This window comes from Zea mays, chromosome 3 (assembly GCF_902167145.1).
Source record: "Zea mays cultivar B73 chromosome 3, Zm-B73-REFERENCE-NAM-5.0, whole genome shotgun sequence".
In the NCBI taxonomy this organism is placed as follows: domain Eukaryota; kingdom Viridiplantae; phylum Streptophyta; class Magnoliopsida; order Poales; family Poaceae; genus Zea; species Zea mays.
This window is the reverse complement of record NC_050098.1, coordinates 128,121,721-128,141,529: the sequence shown is the minus strand read 5'-3', so window position 1 is coordinate 128,141,529 and position 19,809 is coordinate 128,121,721. Positions and strand designations below refer to the sequence as shown.

General features: G+C 49.3%; 2 long non-coding RNA genes across 3 annotated transcripts; both read right to left on the bottom strand.

Annotated features, from left to right (window-relative positions):
- Window positions 1-16,951: 16,951 nt before the first annotated feature.
- LOC103650528 (uncharacterized) lies at window positions 16,952-17,971 on the bottom strand. 2 transcript variants are annotated; one of them, XR_564212.2, is made up of 3 exons: window positions 17,356-17,971; window positions 17,054-17,284; window positions 16,952-16,983 (listed from the first exon to the last, which is right to left on the bottom strand). It is a non-coding gene; the product is annotated as an uncharacterized lncRNA (long non-coding RNA). The 2 variants fall into 2 exon arrangements; XR_002268068.1 differs by having other exon boundaries at window positions 17,054-17,620; window positions 17,683-17,971.
- Window positions 17,972-18,100: 129 nt separating this feature from the next.
- Window positions 18,101-18,995, bottom strand: LOC103650529 (uncharacterized). Its single transcript, XR_002268067.1, has 3 exons — window positions 18,529-18,995; window positions 18,211-18,415; window positions 18,101-18,140 (listed from the first exon to the last, which is right to left on the bottom strand). It is a non-coding gene; the product is annotated as an uncharacterized lncRNA (long non-coding RNA).
- Between the last annotated feature and the right edge of the window lie 814 nt (window positions 18,996-19,809).

Here is a 19,809-nt window from a genome sequence, read left to right as displayed (position 1 = left end):
TGGCGTTCTTCAACCCTTGTACTTTGTTGTATTCCTCCTTGCTTAAGGAGGCAAGGAGAATGGTTGTGGCTTGAGAGTTGAAGTGCTCGATTTGGGCCACTTCGTCCGTGTCGTAGTCCTCATCCCCTACGGATGGTACCTGTACACCATGCTCAACAACATCCCATAATCTTTTGTGGAGAGAGGTTAGATGAAATCGCATCAAATTACTCCACATAGCATAATCTTCACCATTAAAAGTTGGTGGTTTGCCTAATGGGACGGAAAGTAAAGGTGTATGTTTAGGAATGCGAGGGTAGCGTAGGGGGATCTTACTATACTTCTTACGCTCTTGGCGTTTAGAAGTGACGGACGCCGCGTCGGAGCCGGAGGTGGAGGTCGATGAAGTGTCGGTCTCGTAGAAGACCACCTTCCTCATCCTTTTGTGCTTGTCCCCACTCCGATGCGGCTTGTGAGAAGATTTTTCCTTCTTCTCCTTATGAAGAGAAGAGGAAGATCTTTTCTCCTTCCTCTTGGAGGATTTCTTCTTCTTCTCTCTTCTCTTGGTGCGGGACTCTTCCGATGAAGATGAAGTGCTCCCTTGGCTTGTAGTGGGCTTGTCGTCGCCGGTCTCCATCTCCTTCTTGGCGTGATCTCCCGACATCACTTCGAGCGGTTAAGCTCTAATGAAGCACCGGGCTCTGATACCAATTGATAGTCGCCTAGAGGGGGGGGTGAATAGGGCGAAACTGAAATTTACAAAAATAATCACAACTACAAGCCGGGGTTAGCGTTAGTAATAATAAATGAGTCCGCAACAGAGGGCGCAAAACAAATCGCAAGGCAAATAAGGAGAGTGACACGCGGATTTGTTTTACCGAGGTTCGGTTCTTGCAAACCTACTCCCCGTTGAGGAGGCCACAAAGGCCGGGTCTCTTTCAACCCTTCCCTCTCTCAAACGGTCCCTCTGACCGAGTGAGCTTTCCTTCTTCTCAATCAACCGGGAACAAAACTTCCCCGCAAGGGCCACCACACAATCGGTGCCTCTTGCCTCGGTTACAATTGAGTGTTGATCACAAAAGCAAAAGAGAAAGAAAGAATGCGATCCAAGCGCAAGAGCTCAAATGAACACGGCAAATCACTCTCTCTAGTCACTAGGGTTTTGTGTGGAATTGGAGAGGATTTTGATCTCTTTGAATGTGTCTAGAATTGAATGCCTAGCTCTTGTAAGTGGTTGAGAAGTGGAAAACTTGGATGGCTATGAATGTGGGGTGGTTGGGGTATTTATAGCCCCAACCACCAAACTTGACCGTTGGCTGGAGCCTTCTGTTCGATGGCGCACCGGACAGTCCGGTGCACACCGGACAGTCCGGTGCCCCTGCCACGTCAGCGTTGCCGTTGGATTCTGACCGTTGGAGCTTCTGACTTGTGGGCCCGCCTGGGTGTCCGGTGCACACCGGACATGCACTGTTTGATGTCCGGTGCACCGGTATGGGCGATTCTGACTTCTGCGCGCGCTGCGCGCGCATTTAATGTACCGCAGGGAGCCGTTGGCGCCGCAGGGAGCCGTTGCTCCGCTGGCACACCGGACAGTCCGGTGCACACCGGACAGTCCGGTGAATTATAGCGGAGTGGCTGCCGCGCGAACCCGAGGCTGGCGAGTTCAGGAGGCCGAGCTTCCTTGGAGCACCGGACATGTCCGGTGCACACCGGACAGTCCGGTGAATTATAGCGCGCCGGCCTCCACGAATTCCCGAGGGCGAAGGGTTGGAGTCTGAGTCCCCTGGTGCACCGGACAGGTACTGTTCACTGTCCGGTGGCACACCGGACAGTCCGGTGCGCCAGACCAAGGGTGCCCTCGGTTGCCCCTTTGCTCCTTTATTGAATCCAAACTTGGTCTTTTTATTGGCTGAGTGTGAACCTTTTACACCTGTATAATCTATACACTTGGGCAAACTAGTTAGTCCAAAGATTTGTGTTGGGCAATTCAACCACCAAAATTATTTAGGAACTAGGTGTAAGCCTAATTCCCTTTCAGTTTGTAACAAGAAATGCTTTCCGGGCGGTTTGGAAAACACGATTTCTTACTGTCTCCTCCTGCTTTGATCACACGAAAACTGGTGCTCTGTCTCACACTCGTGCCTTAGAGATCAGCATTTCATATTGTTGGACCCTGAACTTCATTGGGTGCACCGGAGGTGCACCCAATGGGTGTAGCCCCCGAGCTTCGAGTGGATTTTTGAAAATAATCCACTCGAAGGTCTTCATCAGAAATCATTTTTATTTTCCGCTTGCACTTTGTTGGAGGTCAGCCTTGCCTTTAATCTTGTCATATGCTTTAGAGGTTAGCATTATCTTGACTTGAAATGGCGACTCATGGGGTGCACCGGAGGTGCACCCAATGGGTGTAGCCCCCGAGCTTCGAGTGGATTTTTTTGAAAACAATTCATTCGAAGGTCTTCATTTCGTGTCCTTTTGCTGAGAGTCATCCTTTTTTTTCCGAGTGCCTTAGAGGTCAGCATTATGTCATCGATATTATGCTTTAGAGGTCAGCATGTATTTTGTCTTTGAGGCCGAGTTCGTGATCTACCCATATCTTGCTAGGTGGTGCAATTTATTTGATCCGCGACTGATTGGACGTTCGATGGACGTCCCCTGGCTAGTCTTCATGTCGCTTCTGTCGGTCAGATTTTGTACTTCACCGGCTATATTTGGCTTTCCTTTGATCCTTACAGATATCTCATTTTTGTCTTGAGGTATTCATTGCATGCCCTGCACGGATGTGACAGTTTTGAAAAATATACTGATAATTCCTGGACGTCCCCCCCAATGGGTGTGGGCAAGGGACGACTTGGTACGCTGAGTGTTTTAGCCGGCTGCTTCTGAGTAGTAATGTGATGTGACGGCGGGTGTAATCATATCGCCCGCGCAGTTGACTGGAGTCCCAATGGGTGTTGCGTTGCGTGAAACGGCGTCAGCCGCCTGACGTATCTTCAGATAGGTTGAAGCGTATATTGAATATTTTGCGACTGTTCAGTGACCGTGGTAGGAGGTGAGCGGTTGCCTTCTTCTTCTATAAATAGTGCCTTTGTCTCTCCGGTTTTTTCACATCTCTTGCTGTTCTCTGCTGCTTGCTTTCTTCTTCTCCCTTCATTTCTACCATGGGCAAGAGTAACAAACGCAAGCGCGAGCCGACTCCTCCATCGGAGGACTTCGGCGACTCGGAATACTCGGAGGAGGAGTTCTCCTCCGAGTCCGAGGGGTCTCCGGCTCCCGTCTCTCCCCCGGCGTCGTCTGACGATTCAGACGACTCCCAGGGGATTGCCGCGGAGGTCTGGACTTATATCCGGGCCGTCGAGTGCTCCGGGCTCGAGGGCTCGGATGAGTCGGAGTACTCCTCAGGCGAGGAGGGTTCTTCGGACTCGTCCGAGGAGGGCGGTGGCGGCGATGGCGGAGATGACGACGACGACAGAGGCAATGGTGACGACGACGACGATGGCGATGACGGCGGCAGCAGGGGCGGCAACGGCGGCAGCAAGGGCGGCAGCAGCAGGGACAACAACGGTGGCGGCAGCAGCAAGGGCAGCAACAAGGCCAGTGGCTAGATGCCACTGGTCTTTAGATGTTAGTATAGGTTAGAAGTAGTATAATGAAATAATATACTAGTAGTTTAGTAGTGTAGAGTAGTAGAGTGTAGCGTAGTAGTAGTAGTAGTAGTAGTAGCAGCAGCAGCAGTAGGGAAGTATCAACTCATAACGAGTTGATTTGTAAGTTCTGTAACTTCCCTTAATGAAGAATGATTTCGTCTCCTCCTGTCTTGATTATTTTGCTTCATAGTCAGTTGATTTCTGTCGCGATATTTATTGTCCGTGATGTTCTCTATCCGTTATGCTTGTGTTGTAACTTGGAGTTCTCGAATCATTCCTCCGTTTGCCTTATCTGTGAAGTCGATTCCTCTGGCTGAGTAACTCGGGCATCATATCGTCGCTTTTAGGGGTGATGGCCGAGTTATTATTGTCAACATTTACGCTTCTGAAGTAGCGTCCAAATGATGACGAAGCCACATCAGCGTTGGAATGACTGATGACCATGTCGGCACTTTTAGAGGTAACAACCGAGTGACTTATGACGACGTCGGTATTTTAGAGATAACTGCCGAGTGACTGAGGACGACGTCGGCGTTTTAGAGATAACTACCGACTGACTGAGGACGACGTCGGCGTTTTAGAGATAACTGCCGAGTGACTGAAGACGACTTCGGCGTTTTAGAGATAACTGCCGAGTGAATGATGGTAACGTCGGCGTTTTAGAAATAACAGCGGAGTTAGAACGGGCTGCGTCGGCCACTTTGTAGATAATAGCCGAGTGATGATGTGGCACACCGGTGCTTTAGAAGTAACCGTCGGGTGATGACATGACACACCGGTGTTTTAGAAGTAACCGCCGGGTGATGACATGGCACGCCGGTGTTTTAGAAGTAACCGCCGGGTGATGACTGGGCGCTTTTTGGAGACGGTATCTGACCCGGGAAGATCCCATATGTACTGCGCTTTCAGCCGCCTCTGCTTTCCGTGCCCTAGTTCTTGCTTTCCTGCCTCAAGATCCTCTCTGTCCTTTTGCAATTCGGCTCCCGCTCTGTTTGCCGGTGGAGTTGAGATGGCGCCCAAGCGAAAGGCCTCGAGTTCATCCGCTGCGGTGATTCCCCCTATCGACCCCAACAGCCAGTTGCCTTTCGCAGGTAACCATATGTCTGTTGTTTCTGAGCCTGACCTTCTCCATCTCGTGTCCATCGGGGTCCTTCCTCCGAAGGAGCTCTGTTCTTGGCGGATTTGCCACGGGGTCACTGTTCCAACAGAGGATACCCACGAATCCGTGATTTATGTTCCTTTTCTTCTCCGCGGTCTCGCTCTTCCTATTTCTCCCTTTTTTCGCGGTCTCCTTGATTTCTATCGCCTTAATTTGACCCATCTGAATCCCAATTCCATTCTGCAAATTTCCATTTACGTTCATTTATGCGAAGCTTTTCTTGGCGTCCTGCTACATTTTGGACTGTGGAAGTACTTGTATCATTGTTGCCCTGGGATGGCCGGGGGGCAGCATCAGCTGGTGGGGGGTGCGAGTTTGGAGATGCGCCGTGGGAGGAAGACTGACTATCTTGAAATCCCGCTCAAGTATAGTATCAAGGGATGGCGCTTGGAGTGGTTTATTGTTGAGAACCACGGAAATTTTCTCCCCCCACGGTCAGGGAGACAGCCGGATGTTCGTACTCCGAGTTGGACCGAGTCCCCCACGGACCAGGAGGTGGCTGAGGCAGGGGCTTTGCTGGCTGAAGTTGGACTGCTGAAGGAGAGGGGTCTGACTGCAGAGGCTGTGGTTGCTGATTTTGTCTTCAAGAACATTCAACCGTTGAAGGACAGGGCATGCCCGGCCTATCTGTACCGAGGTCTAGCTGACTCAACCCGGGTCACCAACAGAAGAATTCCTGCTGTAGACTTAGTGAACCGGCTTGAAATGATTCTTAGAGGCAAGGTATCAAATGTTGGCGCCTCTGTGGCATACTCGGCCTGGAACCTGCCTCCTTCCAAGACCTTCACTCATTTTGTGTCGAATCCACCTGTCGCTGATGGCGGTTTGGGCCTTAGAGTGCGACCCTCTGCCGAAGAAGTTAGCGCTTTGGTTGCTTCGCTCGGAGAAATTCTTGATGATGAACGGCAGGTCCACTTTGAGGTGCCTTTGGATCCTAGTGATGCAGAGATAAGTGCTATGCTTGATATGTTGGCCGAGGACTCTTCTGATGCTGCTCCTGCTGGGACATTGGTGGTGGCGCCTCTCCCGGAAGCTGGTACAACCTCGGATATTCAGAGACCTGTCAGTGTTCGCCCGAAACACCCTTGCCGAGCCAATCAACTTGATTCTCCTGCTGGTGACCAGAAAAAGAAAAAGAGACGTCTTCGGCGAGTGTTTAGTTTGGATCGGGATGTTGGTCCTTCGGTTCCTGCTGCTGAGGAAGTGCCTGTGCCTGAATTTACTGATGCTGACCCCAATGGGTGTGATCCATCTGTCGCTGATCCCGATGGGTGTGCTCCATCTGCCGCTGATCCCAATGGGGGTGTTGTCTGTGTTGCTGATGAAAATGACGGGGAGGAAGAAGATGAGGTCCCTTTGACTCGGAAGAACAGTCGGCAATATGTCGCTAGTGGGGAAAGTAGTGGAGTTCCTTCTCCTGCTCTGTCTGCCCTCATTGGTCTACAAGAATTGTCCCTAGCGAACTTTGATCAGACTCTTGAAGATATGGTTCCAGAGGATCTGTTATCAGAGCCAGCGGATGGTGGTGCGACGGATGTTTGTGCTGATGTGCTCGACGCCGGGTTGGGGTCATCCCGGGCAGCGTCCCGTGCCTCATCGACCTTGGAGCGCGGTCTTGAGGGTCAGGAAACTGACTTGGATCGTCTTGTTCCCATGGAAGTAACTGAGGGACCTTCAGCCTTAGAGGCGGCTACTGCATAGAACTTGGTCCTCAAGGATGGTGTTGACACTTACCCAGCCCCCGAGGGTGTTGCCGGGGATGATTCGGCTCGGGTGGGAAGCGCAAGCCGTGGCCCAGCCCCCGAGGGTATTGCCGGAGATGATCCGGCTCAAGTGGGTAGCGCAAACTATGACCCAGCCCCCGAGGGTGTCCGAGCGGGGTCTCCCTCTTGTACTTCCATGGATGTTCACGCAGGATCTCCTCCACACTCTGGTTGCATGGTGGTAGCCCAAGCTTTGGGTCAGGGAGTCACTTTAGAGGCTAGCGTTCCTGCCGACCAAGTCTTGGGCTCTGCTGATGACACTGAATTGGTTCCTGCTGGTTCATTGCGAGCTGCTTCGGGTGGTGACCCTATGCCAAGCCATCAATTGATCTCTCACGATTTGGGAGTCCCTTCATTGTTCTCCAACCTCCAGGTACTGTGATATATTCTAGCCTGACTTTTACACCGTATGAACTGCTGTCATTACACTTATCTGTTCTCAATATCAGGCATTGGTGGACGGGATGACTAGTCAGCTGAGGTTGCAAGGTGCTTCTGTTCCAGAAGGAGCTTCGTCTCTGGCACGTTGGAATCCGGTGTTGCTTCAACAGTGTGTCTCTGACTTAGAGGCGACGAATGCTGGTTAGTGCTCTTTTGCTTCCCTTCGTCTACCTTATTGAACTGCTTCACACTTTGACCCTTTTTGCTTGATTGTTTCTCGCTAGATATAGCTCGGCAGATTTCTGTTCTTGAAGAAAAACATTCTCAAGGTCAGGCTGAACTGGTCCAACGGTGTTCTGATTTTGAGGAAAAGTATTCTCAAAGCCAGACTGAGCTGGCCCAGGTCTCTGCTGCTCTGAATGACGCTAACACGCTGAACCCTACTCTTCGCGCTCAGCTTGATTCTGAAAAGGTGACTTATGAAACTGTGCCTTGTATTGCTGTGTTCTTATTGCTTGCTTGATGTTTGAAGGAGCTGATTCTTGTTTGCAGGAAGAAAAATGTGCCCTTGTTGCTTCTCGCGACAATCTTGACAGACTATATCGTGATTCTAGCAACTCGTTGACCATCCTGGAGAGGAGTCATCGTTTCACCATGGAGGAGTTAGACAATCATCGCTGTAAGCTGCAGGAATCCACGGATGATGTGATCCGTCTCAGGCAGTTGATATCGGCTAAGGATGCTGCTATCAAAGAACTGCATGCTTCCAAGAAGTCCATCGCCCAGGAGCTAGAGACCGCTCAGTTGGTTGTCAAAGTTGCTGAAGAAACTTCCATTACTCTAAGGGTCCAGCGCGACAGAGCCATGGATAAAGGCATTCGCGCGGGGCGGATCTTGATGAGGAGACCCGGCATGGTTGTTCCCGACGATATAAGGGCTGATGTGAACACTGCTCCTGATTCCTCAAGTCGCCCTTCTTCGTCGGTTGCTCCTGAGAAAGATGTTGCAAAATAGAGAAATATTGCGTGCTTTGAGCACGCGGTTATCATGATCGTATATTTGTTAGAGGACACCAGTTCGGCATTTGAATGCTACTGTTACTCTCCTATTGTTTTAGAATTCAACAGTACATAAATTTGCAGGAGTAAAATGCTGTGTGATGATTTTGAAACTTATTTACGGGATATAGAGGTCACCCCTATATGAGTAATCGTAAGCATGTGAAATCGCCTTAATTCGTTGCTGACTTAAATCAGTTGCTTTTGTTAGTAGGGCATAGTAGTAGTCCCAAGTTAAGTAAGCGCGAGCATGTTGCACCGTCTTAAGTCGTTGCCGACTTAAGCCGATTGCTCCGTTAACAGGCATAGTGATCACCCCGAGTTAAGTAAGCGCGAGCATGTTGCACTGTCTTAAGTCGTTGCCGACTTAAGCCAATTGCTCCGTTAGCAGGGCATAGTGGTCACCCCGAGTTAAGTAAGCGCGAGCTTGTTGCACCGTCTTAAGTCGTTGCCGACTTAAGCCGATTGCTCCGTTAGCAGGGCATAGTGGTCACCCCGAGTTAAGTAAGCGCGAGCATGTTGCACCGTCTTAAGTCGTTGCCGACTTAAGCCGATTGCTCCGTTAGCAGGGCATAGTGGTCACCCCAAGTTAAGTAAGCGCGAGCATGTTGCACCGTCTTAAGTCGTTGCCGACTTAAGCCGATTGCTCCGTTAGCAGGGCATAGTGGTCACCCCGAGTTAAGTAAGCGCGAGCATGTTGCACCGTCTTAAGTCGTTGCCGACTTAAGCCGATTGCTCCGTTAGCAGGGCATAGTGGTCACCCCAAGTTAAGTAAGCGCGAGCATGCTGCACCGTCTTAAGTCGTTGCCGACTTAAGCCGATTGCTCCGTTAGCAGGGCATAGTGGTCACCCCGAGTTAAGTAAGCGCGAGCATGTTGCACCGTCTTAAGTCGTTGCCGACTTAAGCCAATTGCTCCATTAGCAGGGCATAGTGGTCACCCCAAGTTAAGTAAGAATGCAGGTCAATCATGAACAAACTGAGTATTCTTGAAGCCTTTTTTATTGATGACATATCTCCCATTTTACAGAGTACATTGTCGTCCCGATAGCTTTTGAAATACAGCTAGGGATAAAACTTCTTGAGGTGTTCTATATTCCAGGAGTTCCTAATTTCTGTGCCGTCCATTTGAGTGAGACGATATGATCCCGGCCGAGTGACTTCTGCTACTATGAATGGTCCTTCCCATAGGGGTGACAATTTGTGCCGTCCCTCCCCCGCTAGAATTCGGCGGAGGACGAGATCTCCCACTGCAAAGGATCGTCGTCGCATGGCCTTGTCGTGATAGCGTCTCAGAGTTTGCTGGTATCGCGCTGATTGAATTACTGCGTTCAACCGTTCTTCTTCGAGTACATCAATATCCTCCAGCCTAGTAGCTTCGGCTTCTGCTATGCTTTCAAAAACCAACCTTGGCGCCCCAAACTTGAGATCAGCGGGTAACACTGCCTCTGACCCATAGACCATGAAGAAAGGAGTGTTTCCGTGCAGAGCTCGACTAGGTTGAGTTCTTAGGCTCCAAACGACGTAGGGCAACTCACTTATCCATTTTCCTGCGAACTTTTCATTTTTATCGAAGACCTTTTTCCTGAGTGCCTCTAATATCATCCCTTTAGCTCGTTCATCCTGCCCGTTGGCTCTTGGGTGTGCCACCGAAGCGTACTTGATCTGAATGTTCTTTGGTCGCAGAAATCGAAGAACTCTGAACTTGTGAAGTTGGATCCCAGGTCAGTTATGATACTGTTCGGTATTCCGAATCTGAATATTATGTCTTGTATGAATTCCACGACCTTAGCTGAGGTTAAAGAAGCAATGGGTTTGAACTCTATCCATTTAGTGAATTTGTCAATTGCTACCAGTACATGAGTGTATCCTCCTTGAGCTTTCTTGAAAGGTCCAATCATATCCAGTCCCCAGCATGCGAATGGCCAAGTTACTGGTATGGTCTGCAGTTGCTGTGCTGGTAGATGTTGTTGCTTTGACAAGTACTGGCAAGCTTCGCACCTCTGAACTAACTCGGTTGCATCAGTTTTCACCGTCGGCCAATAGAATCCCGACCTGAAGACCTTCCCGACTAGTGTCCTGGATGCTGCGTGTATTCCACATTGTCCAGCATGGACCTCATCTAGAAGTCGCTTCCCAGTAGATGAGAGAATGCATTTCATGAGGACGCCTGATGCACCCCTTCTGTATAGTGTCTCCCCAATGAGTGTGTAGTGAGCTGACTGTCTAGCGATGCGCTCGGCTGCATTTTTGTCATATGGTTCCTCTTCATTCTTTATATATTTGATGATCGACCTTCTCCAGTCATCAGAATCTGACTCTAGTTGGTTCACGATATTACATTCTTCTGCCTGGTCCGTTGAGATGCTTGGATGCGGTATTTCCTGTACGAAGATTCCCGGTGGGACCTGAGTTCGACTGGATCCTAGCTTGGACAATACATCAGCTGCCGTGTTTCGATCTCTTTCTACATGATGAAATTCCAGACCTTCGAATTTATCTTCTAGTTTCCGGACGGTGGTGCAGTACTTTCCCATTGAATCGCTCGAACAGTCCCATTCTTTGTTTATCTGGCTTATGACTACCAAAGAATCTCCGTATACCATCAGTCTCTTGATGCCTAGTGATATAGCAATGTTCAGTCCATGAATCAGAGCTTCATACTCAGCTGCGTTGTTGGAGGCTGGAAATAACAACTGGAGGGCATATTTGAGGTGCTCGCCTCCAGGTGCGGTAAAGAGAATTCCCGCGCCTGCTCCCTGCAGCTTCAGCGAGCCATCAAAATACATTTGCCATACTTCTGCAGTTTCTGGGTTATCTGGTACTTGTTGTTCAGTCCTTTCTGATACGAAGTCAACCAATGCTTGAGTTTTGATGGCAGTACGAGGTCAAAATTCGATGTCATGAGATCCCAGTTCACAGGCCCACTTGGCTATTCGACCAATGGCTTCCTTGTTGTGAAGAATATCCCCTATCGGAAAACCAGTGACTACTATGACTTTGTGGTCGTCAAAGTAGTGACGTAGCTTGCGGGCAGTTAGAAGTACTGCATATAATAGCTTCTGAACTTGAGGATACTTTTTCTTTGAGGGACCCAAAACTTCACTGATGAAATAAACAGGATGTTGCACTGGGTAGGCATGTCCTTCTTCGGCTCGCTCGACTACCAACGCGGTGCTTACCACGTGAGTCGTGCAAGAGATATACAACAACAAATCTTCGGCTGGTTGAGTTGACGTGGCCCGCTGTGGCGGCTTCAGCACTGGTGGTGTCGTCAAGAATTTTTTTAGTGCATCTAGGGCTTCCTGTGCTTCAAAAGTCCACTGAAACTTATCCACTTTCTTGAGTAGCTTGTAAAATGGTAAACCTTTTTCTCTCAGCCTGGATATGAATCTGCTCAGGGCTACCATACATCCGGTAAGTCTCTGAACTTTCTTTTGTGATCGTGGTGCCTCCATTTTCATGATGGCTTCAATCTTATCCGGATTAGCTTCAATTCCCCGGTGGTTGACAATAAATCCGAGTAGCTTTCCTGCTGGTACCCCAAAGACAAATTTTTCGGGATTAAGCTTCCATCGATATCGTCGTGGACTGTTGAAAACCAGCTGTAAGTCTTCGATGAAGTTTTCCGAGTTCTCCGTTTTGATTACCACATCATCTACATAGGCTTCCACATGCCTGCCCCAGTGATCGGCTAAGCATGTTTGAATGGCTCTCTGATAAGTTGCTCCAGCGTTTTTGAGGCCAAACGGCATGGAGGTATAGCAGAAAGCACCGAACGGAGTGATGAACACTGTTTTTCCTCGTCTTCCTTTGCCAAGCTAATCTGATGATATCCGGAGTAGCAATCCAGGAAAGACAGCGCAGAACATCTAGCGGTGGAATCTACCACCTGATCTATCCTGGGAAGCCCGAAGGGATCCTTTGGACAGTGTTTGTTGAGATCCGTATAGTCGACGCACATGCGCCAATCCACTTTATTCTTTTTGAGTACAAGAACAGGGTTGACTAACCACTCGGGATGTAACACCTCTCTAATAAACCCAGCCGCGACCAAGCGAGCCAGCTCAGCGCGAATGGCCTCTCTCTTGTCGGGCGTGAAGCGACGTAGTTTTTGCCGGATCGGCCTCGCCTGGGGATAGACCTTTAGTTTGTGCTCGGCCAGTTCTCTCGGGACTCCCGGCATATTCGCAGGTTGCCATGCGAATACGTCTCGGTTATCTTGCAGAAACTGGACGAGCGCGCCTTCCTATTTATCGTCCAGGCTAGAGCTGATGATGGCAGTCTTGCGCTCATCAGCGAACCCAAGGTTGATCCTTTTAGTTTCTTCAGTCGGCCGCATAGAGGTCGTGGCTTGGGCTTCATTTGCCGGTGCTGCAAGGTCTTCCTCAGGCTTAGAGTTTGCCTGCGTTGAAGAAGTCGCCGACGGTTTGGTGGTGAGGGCCGCCTGGATGGCCACTCGGAAACACTCTGCGGCGCCTTGGAAGTCAGCGCGCACAGTTATGATTCCTTGAGGTCCTGGCATCTTCAATATCATGTACGTGTAATGCGGAATGGCCATGAATTTTGCCAATCCCGGCCTCCCGATGATGGCGTTGTATCCGCAGTCGAAGTTCGCCACTTCGAACCTCAGGAACTCGGTTTTGTAGTTCTCCGGAGTTCCGAAGGTGATGGGCATGTAGATGTGGCCCAGCGGGTATTCCCCTTCGGTTGGCACGATGCCGAAGAAAGGAGTGTCTGACTCGTGGAGCTCTTTGAGGTGAACTCCCAAGCCTTGGAGTGTCCGGGGGAAGGTGACGTTGATGCTGCTCCCCCCGTCCACTAACACCTTCTTCACCCTGCTCTCTCGGATCACCGGATCGACGAGGAGCGGATATTTGCCTGGGTGGTCAAAGTTGAGCCATTGATCTGCCCGAGTGAAGGTGATCGGGTGCTCCGACCATCGATACAGAGCGGGAGGACCGGTGGTCGCCACCAATATCTGGCGATCGTTGAGCTTTTGTTGTCTTCTGTTCTCCTGCGATCCGTGTCCGCCGAAGACGACGTTGACCTCCCCGTCAACGCGCGGGAAGGCTCCACCTCCTCCCTCCTCCTACTGCTGGGGTTGTCGCGGTTCTCCTGGTCCTCCCCGCGGCGGAGGAGGAGGTAGAGGTTGGAAGGGCCGGTCGTGTCCGACGGAGTGCTTGAAGTCCCTGCAGTTCTGAAGGGTGTGGCACATGTCTTTGTGGTACAGGCATTGGGCGTCGAGGATGTCGTCCAACGTGCGTTCGCCTCCGCGAGGTCCTCCCCGGGCGCGAGAGGCAGGTGGTCCGGCGGCGTGCACTTCTTCGCGAGGCCTCTTCTCCCAGCGTTTGTCGGGTTGCTGGTTCGCGTCGCGTCGTGGCGCTGCCGGTGCGGGCTTCACTCCTCCGATGAGGTCCTGAGCTCGCTCGTCGGCGGTGACGTAGAGGTCAGCTTCCCGGAATAGCTGCTCGGAGGTAGTCGGCGCCTTCTGCAATATGGCTCGGACGAAGGCCGAGTCATTGGATCCTCTGTAGAAGTCCTCGATCACGGCCGCCTCCGTGACCTCGGGGATACGATTTCTCATGGTCTGGAACCTTTTGAGGTACGACCGGAGAGTTTCGTCCCCCCGGCGCTTGATGGATGTGAGGTCCCATGGTTGCGCTGGTTTGTCGGAGAGGGACTGAAAGTTGGCGGTGAAGCGTCGACTGAAGTCGCTCCAGTCGTCGATGCAGTGTCGGGGTAGATGTCGTAGCCATTGTAGCGCGTCTTGCCCGAGGACAATGGGTAAGTATGCGGTCATCACGTCCTCGGACGCCCCGGCAGCTCGAGCAGTGGTGGTGTAGACGGCTAGCTAGCCTCCTGGATCCTGCTTAGGTTCATATTTGTCGACGTTGGATACCTTGAAGTTAGGGGGCCATTGAATGGCCCTAAGGCGTGGAGTAAGGGTAGACACTCCACACGTGTCTTCTTGTCGTCAGGGATGATGTCTGTCCCGGGGAGGGGAGTAGTTGTTGTGGTTCCTCGACCGTCCCCGGATAGTACCTCCAGTCGAGGCCGTTGCCGACTCAGTTCTGGTGGCCTGACTCCGAGCTGGGACGCCATGATCCCTGTCATACTCCTCCCGGCGGCGGATCTCGTTCTCATGTCGTCATTCACGCGAAGCATTGATGGAGCTTCGCGCGTCCCGGTGACTGTTGATGGCGTGTCGTAGATCGTTTGGCGGGTGAGCGAGAGGTAGAAGATGGTTGGCTGCCTGGGTGAACAGTCGTCGATAGCCCTCGGCGTCGGGAGTCCGAGGGAGTCCATCAGCTATCCGAGCTAGTACCCCTCCAACTTCACTTGGTGTGTTCATGGCTCGGGCGAAGTCAGGATTCAGGTTGCGCCCGAAGAGTGGATTTTCCCGACGTTGCCTTGCCTCCTGCTCGGCTTGTTCCTGAGCTCGTCGGCGATCACGCCGTCGGGAGTTCCTTCGTTCTCTGAAGACACGTTCCTCCGAAGTTTCTCCTATCTCTGAGACCTCGTCTCGCGAGACAGGCTGGTCTGGATCCCGCTCTCCGGCCTCGTGATGTCGCCGGATATTTCAGTGCCGGTTCCTCCGTCGACGGGATTCCCGCTGAGGTGGTTCTTCTCCGGGCGCGGTCGGCTCATCGTCGGAGACGGGGGGCGACTCCACTCTCCCGATGAAAAGAACGTCGGGGTAGAATGGTGCGGCTGTCGTGGCGATCTTCTTTCCGCTCTCCTCTAAGGACAGAGGTACGGAAAGAACAGCTTGCTTCCTTCCGGTTTTGTTTGTTTGTTTCTTCCTTGCGATTTGTGTCCATTCTTTCGTTGGGGAAGTAGACAGTGGAGTTCTCCGGGTCAGCGGGCCCTCGGCCCCTGGCTTGTTGAAGGCGATCTTTTTTCGGAGCGCTGGAGGTTGCGCTTTTTCCTTTCTTACTCTGATATTCTCGGAGTTTGTTGGAGGAGACTTCTTCCTTGGCGGATCTACGATGCGATGTAGAGTTCCTTCTACATCTGCTACGGATGAGATAGTTCCAAAGCAGAACACAGACCCGGGGCAGAGGGTGATCTTGCGGTGGAAGGTGACGACCATTGAGCTAGCTTAGATCGGCGACACACCCCCTACCTGGCGCGCCAGCTGTCGGTGTTTTGGGTCCGACCGCACACCCGGGGTTGCCCCTCAAGGTGTTTTTAGGAGTAGGACGGTGTCGCCGACTGTAGCTAAATGGTTCGTGCCGGATGCACGAGGAACAATGGACAGTGTTTACAGGTTCGGGCCGCATGGAGATGCGTAACACCCTACGTCCTGGTGAGAATGTTTTACGTGGAGGATTACAAGGGAAGCTCTCTAATGCTAGAGAATAGAGAGTTGGGGTGGATGGGTGAGTAGTGAGATCGATCGTTCTGAAGGGGTGCCCCCTAGGCCTTATATATTCGACCGTGAGGCAATACATGCAGATGTGATAACAATGCGCACCTAAGAGATAGTGAACTGATTGAGTCTATCCTCCTATAGTTCTGCCGACTTATCCTCGCCCGGTTCCGTTGTACGGGGCTCCAGTGCGGGAAAGTCGGGTCTCTGTTGTGGTTGCTTGCTCAATGTTGTTGGGCCATCCGGGCCCGCACCGATCCGGCCTTATGTCGATCTGCTTCACTGGTCGTTCTTCTCTAGGCCCATGAAGGGATGACCTTACGATTTATTGGGCCCTTGGGCCTTTCGTGAGGTCTTTTATCCTTTCAGTGGACCCGGGGGATATCTGTCCCCCACAACAAGGGAACACTAAAAGGATGTTTGGTTTGAGAAATCACTCCATTCAAGATGAGTTGGTGCATCATGAGTTAATTTCTCAAATTTGGTGGGATGATCACATTTCTTATGTTAATACTAACTAAATATGAGAAATGAGGTGGTGATGGATCAACCCATTCTATTGCACAAACCAAAACAAAAAAGTGAGGAGTGAGAAGATAATAGACTAGCTTATTTCTCAAACTAAACACTCTATAATGACATTGTTGTCGAACACCAAATGCAGCGTATGGTGGCGTCTGCATTTTCACATTCACACTATAGCAGGGCCACCGAAAATAGGCCCTTTGCCGCAACAAATAAGCCATTTTCGACAGCTTTAGGCCTATTTTCGGCGACTTCTGGCCACCAAAAAAATTAGCCGAAAATAAATGTTAATTTTCGGCGGTCAGAGTTCGACCGCCGAAAATAAGCTATTTTCGGCCGTCGGCTCACAAGCCGCCGAAAATAAAGGTCGCCGAAATTTTCCCAGGGTTATTTTTGGGGGCCTCCATTTAGCCGCCGAAAATAAACAATTTCAAAGAATAAAATATAAAAGAAATGCAAAAAAACAACAATTTCAACAACAATATAATCACAATAATATGACAGAAACAATAATTCCAGAATTACACACATTTAACACAAAATATCACAATTCTTCACAAGTACATCAGAGTTCACCAAAATACCACTAGAGTCCACAATTCACAATTGTTCACAAATACATCACATAGTCCATTACAACATAACACAAACTCACAATTCACTACAATACTCAAATCATCATATATCGGGGTCATTTGAGTTGTGACCACTACCTCCAGAAGCGAACAAGTCGTTAACGAAGTCATTTAACTGGTTTGGATTCTAAAGAAAAAAAGACATTAATAACTATATTATTTACATGACCACTATTCAAACGGATTGTTTGTCAAACTACCCTCTCCTGTAGTAGCTCCCTCCCCTGCATAAGCTCCTCCTGGTGCTGGTATCACCGGTGGTGGCGTGTTATGGCACATAACCCCAGATCCCTACAAAATCAAGTTTAGTCAAGATTTGAAAGGTTAATATAAACCACAAGTCTAAACTAAATTGAAGCACATGAGGTGGAGGTGGCGGAGCATGTAATCCCCATTGAGGCATCGACGGCTGAAATTGAGGGAAAACGAATGGTTGCTGCTGTGCCTGCTCTGGAAACCAAGACTGTTGCAAATACAATATGTTAGTTATAGGACAAATATACGACCGTGTTGAGAATAAATAAGACACTCACATTCATTGCTTGTTGCGCTTGTGCGTTGTAAGCAGCCATGTACTCTGATTGTTGTTGGAGGAATGTCATTTGTTGTTGTCGCAGCTCTTCACAAAACCTTTCTTGCTTCTCCCTCATAGCGTCCTCCGTGCTCGAGCGCCGACTACGGCTGCTACCACAACCCCCTGTGACGAAGAGCCACCACGAGACCGCAACTTCGTTGAATCGATCACACCGGTAAACATAGAATATCTTGAAAAACAAGAAAATTAGCTATTCGGTCATAGTTTCAATATTATTGAAAAAAATTCACAAGTTAATACCGTCCATGGGTCTTTCCTCCAGTATAATGCACAACTTCAGCGTCGATGGTAAGTGCTCATCGCAAATTATAGTCTTCTCCATACGAAGGTTCAGCACACATGTAATGTATAGCTATATGGCAAGAAAACATTAATACTAACAACAACTAACCATACACTCAACTGTCGCTTGACTACATAGCTCATCGGAGATTTCATTGTTTTTCGCTCTATGCCCTCGCCTATAAACATCGATTAGGCTTAGGACAACTCCAGTTTGAGCCTCCTGCAAATATATCAGTTTAAACCGATTCCATTTTTGAGTAAAATAGAATACTACATACTCACCATTCGCTTCGCCAACCTAATGTGTTCATCAGCCCCATAGGTATGGTTGACTACGACCTCATCAATGTCCCCGTCCTACTGATGGTGCTGCCTATGTTGATTCCTGTTTGACTTCTCAATCCACTCTGGCGAAGCCCATACCTCACACAAAGCCTTGTAAGCCTGTGACCGGTGTTCCATCCATGGAAGAGTTACCTGCATCTAAGCGTTAGCACAAAATTACATTAACACCAGAATGAGCTGCTAAATTAGATTTTTACCTCCATGTACTGGTCCACAGTCAAGTAGACATCCGAATATTGTCAAAAGTTGTTGATAGAATGCCCTCGGCGCTTCATGTACGCGTTCACAACCTGTAGACGAGCATTGGAAAATGCATACTTGCACACCTTCTTCGCATTTTTCTCTAATACTCGGTCTGCATGCTCCTGAGCCTTAGGTTCCACACGATAGCGTCTCTATCCAACATCGAAAATAAAGTTAGTATGAAACAAATCATAAAATGTTAGTTTCAAACAATACTCTTACCCAAAAGTCGCGCTTGACGGCGCCCTAAGCTTTTCCATATGTAGCATGTGGAGCTAGTGCGAAGTGCGACCAGCTAGTGCAAGGAACCACTACACCTTTCGAGTCAGTCACAATTCCTGGATTATATAGACGACAGAGGTTACCTAAAACTTGATTAATCTGTCTATGGTGACCATGCCCATCGAAAGACGTGTCATCCCATTGGCTGCATGAAAAAAAACAAGGAAGTCATGTCATATATATAATGTACAGTAAAATAAGCAAATAAGTAAGAACAAAAATGCCCAAACGTGAGTACCGGGATGATCAGTACCCGACCTTCTGATTGTGCAAGCGCTGACGGGGGTAGGATAAAGTGGCCCTTCCGAGTGCCCCTCTGTCGAAAGGCAGGAGCCTCAATGGTATCATCATTTGCCTCATCATCTATGTCTGCGACCTCCTCCTCCTCATGGCCCTGCACCCCGACATCTATGGCTGCAACCTCTTCCTCATGGTGTTGCACCTCCTCCTCCTCGTCCTCCTCTTCCCATGGACATGAAATAGAGACATGTAAGACACATTTATATATAAGTGAATGACAAATAAGATCAATTACATAAACATTTAAATCGGTACTCCTTTGTAGAGCGATAGGTCATCACGCAGTTTTGGCCGGGTGTGTCTCAACAACGCCTCCTGTCTGCTCTGGCTAGAAGAACTCCCTTGCAAAGGGAACGTGCACTAGGGACTATCCTGCTAGCCGCATTAAGAAACCCCCTCACAGTGTGCTTTGTTTTCCAACCACTCATCCTGTTCAATAGAAAAACATTAAATGTATTAACTCCACAAAATTAAATATAATTAATAAAAAACAAATAATACATCACATAAAGTTAAAATATGCATTACACATCAAAATTCATCGGAATCATGATCAAGGAGTCTTCTTCGATCCAAAGCTCGCAATGTGGTTTTTTGTTCCTTGGATTTCGTTTTCGTTTCAGTGCAACACACTCATCAACAGTGATATTGTTACAGTCTCCGACTAGTGAGTTGAGTGCAACACCCTCATCGACAATAAAAGTGGCTGGCAATTCTTCTTCTTGATAAACCTCATCGACCTGTTCGTCTTCGAATTGATAACCAACAGTGCAAGGAGTATGTAAACGTTCCCTAGGGTTCACCTTGTGAACTACTCACCATGCTTTAAACTTCGGATTTGGGTACGACATATAGTAGACTTGCTCGCACTGGTGTGCAAGGATAAAATTATCATGGCCTCGAAGTCGTTCCTTGTGCTTTACTTCAGTTATGCCATATTGACTTTGTCTAATCCCATTATTGTTGTCAAACCAATCACATAGAAAGAATACTACTTTCAAAGTTTTGTTCCCTACAAAAATAAACTCTAGGATGTTTTGAATGATGCCATAATAATTAGTTTCTCTTCGGAGTGCATCGAATGCCCTAGTCACAACTCCAGTGTTATGTGTGGTTGCACGAGGACGAGGCATTTCAAATTGATCTGAACGAAAACGGAAGCCATTCACATCGTATCGACCAAAGGTTCTGCAAGTCACCGTCCCATAAGATAGTTGTCTCAAGTCCTCGTGTATGTTA